Here is a 2,488-nt window from a genome sequence, read left to right on the forward strand (position 1 = left end):
AAGACTCCTCTTGGGCGGAACGCAGATCGGTCGACCATCTCAGACTTTGTCATATCATCACACTGCGAACCTAGTCAATTTGAGCTTCCTAGCTAGACTCAAAGGCATGACGCTTATACTAGCTCCTAAGTCACATAATGCCTTCTCAATAGAGAAGGTACCTATATTGCAAGGAACAGAAAAGCTACCCGGGTCCTCTAGCTTATGGGGTGCAGTATGAGACAAATAAGAGCATGACTCTTTGGTTAATGCGACAGTGTGCACATTTTCAAGTGACTTTTTCTTAGACAAGAGTTGTTTCATGAATTTAGTGTAGGCATGCACCTGATTGACCAACTCAAGGAAAGGAATTTGTACATTCAAACTACGAATAACCTTTTCAAATTTATTGAAAGATACCCGTTCCTTTGTCGGCACTAGTCGCTCTGGATATGGGGCTGATAGAAGTACCTTAGCCCTCTCTTCTAAGTCTCGCATGCCGACATCCGTGGATTTAGGCTGAAAGTCCACCTCCTTCTCCTTATTGAAGCTTGAACCCTCCTCAGATCGTCTCAAATGTGAGCCATTGACCGTCATTGGATCGAACTTCGGAATCGGGATGGACCCATCAGCACTCGGGTCTTTCCCCAACACTTTCGGAGTTGTCGAACCCCGGAACAAATGGTCTCTCAAATTATCGGGCATTGAAGGACGAAATTTCTCAATATCAGCAGGGGTCTCAGTCGATCGACCACCTTGCTCGGTCGATCGGCCGAGATGTACGATTCGAAGCTTCAACCCGCATATCGGTCGATCGACCAAGGGTATATCGATCGATCGACCGATATACCCGTAGACGCCTTTTTCTTTGAATTATTCGTTCTGACTTTGTTTTGACTCGGTTCCGCCTCATTCTTTTCAGGGGCATCCTCAACCATAGCAGGCCCCTCCAGGGTAGACCCACTCCTCAAAGTAATGGCATTTAGGGTCTCTTTCTGGTCAGTTTGAGTGGGTAAGTGTCCGGGAGCTAGAGTGGTACTCTTACTAGCCAATTGAGCAATTTGGCTCTCTAGTAGCTTCATCCTGGCCTCTCTAGCTTGGGACTCCTTCAAAGAACAAGTTCTTAAACTCAAAAAATCGAACCATGGGATTGTTGTTGCTGTTGCGGCACATAGAGAGGCTTTTGGTATTGTTGTTGCTTATGATGAGGGGGCACATAAGCTTGCTGCTGCTGCTGTTGTGGAGGTTGAGTCGGATTCAGGACATTCTGGCTACTCCACCTCAAGTTGGGGTGGACATTCGGCTCATAGTACGTGTTTGTCTGCCTATAGTGTTGAAAGGCAGCACAAGACTCGAAAGGACTGGGACAATTCTCTGAGACATGTCCCTCAGCTCCACATCTTCTACAGACGAAAGGACCATCTGAAACAGCATTTACTTGGTACATCCCACCTTTAGAAGCTCCTCCTAATTCATATTTGTCAAACCTTGCGGTGAGGGCTTCTAGTGCGAAGAACAGAGGAAGATTCAAAGACTCTCCTCTGGTTTCCTCTCGAATTCCCATATTCGGCCTTATGAGTGGCCAAATCATCGATGATCTTCCACCCCTTGGTCTCTCCCATGTTCTCAAAGAAATCGGCCATTGATCGCAGATCCAATATGGCCCTCGATCGTCATACTGATCCATTATAGAACGATTGCACAAGCTCCATTTTTCGAACCCATGGTGCGGTATGGTTCGCACCAGTTTCTTGAAACGGACCCATGCTTCATGGAAGTTCTCATCTGGCCCTTGTTTAAAGCTCGTGATCTGAGCTCTAACGGCATTCGTCTTCGAGGCAGAGAAGTACTTTTTGTAGAATGCCAGGGCTAAGGAATTCCGATTGGTGATCCCATGAGCGGCTCGGTCCCGGATCTCTATACCACTCTCTTGCAGCATCACGAAGAGAGAAAATGAACATGGTCTCCTTGATCTGATCTTGGGTCACACCGGCCGGCGGGGGTATAGAGCAGCAATAATCAATAAAAATCTCCATGTGCTTGGCTGCATCTTCATTTGCAGCTCCCCCGAACTGGTTTCTCTCAACCAGGTTAATATAGGAAGGCTTTGGCTCGAATTTTCTCGCCTCCCTAGGTAGTTCGAATCCTTTGTAGAGATTCGCAGCTGTAGGCTCTGAGTGACTAGCAATGGTTGCTTCTTCAGCCATGACTGAGATTTCTGGAGAAGTAACTGTCTCAGCTGAAGAAGTAGAGGCAGGAGATGTAGGTGGATCTCCTTCGAACAGAGCGTTCTCGTAGTAGCTTGACAGAGTACTCAGCTCTTCCTCTGTCGGTAATACCCTTTGTGACCGTCTCAACTCGCGCAAGGATTTCTCGATCTCAGGGTTAAATGGTACTAGTTCACCACTCTGTGGCCTGCGCATAAGAAGAAACTACAAAAAGAATATGAGAAAAGTTTAAGGAACGGAAGTCCCTTAAACTAAAGAAAGACTAAATTAAAACAGCTAAA

General features: G+C 46.6%; 1 non-coding gene across 1 annotated transcript; it reads left to right on the forward strand.

Annotated features, from left to right (window-relative positions):
* Window positions 1-1,697: 1,697 nt before the first annotated feature.
* Window positions 1,698-1,804, forward strand: LOC141616091 (small nucleolar RNA R71). The gene has a single exon (XR_012530464.1). It is a non-coding gene; the product is annotated as a small nucleolar RNA R71 (small nucleolar RNA).
* The last annotated feature ends 684 nt before the right edge of the window (window positions 1,805-2,488 follow it).

Source organism: Silene latifolia, chromosome 11 (assembly GCF_048544455.1).
Source record: "Silene latifolia isolate original U9 population chromosome 11, ASM4854445v1, whole genome shotgun sequence".
Classification (NCBI taxonomy): domain Eukaryota; kingdom Viridiplantae; phylum Streptophyta; class Magnoliopsida; order Caryophyllales; family Caryophyllaceae; genus Silene; species Silene latifolia.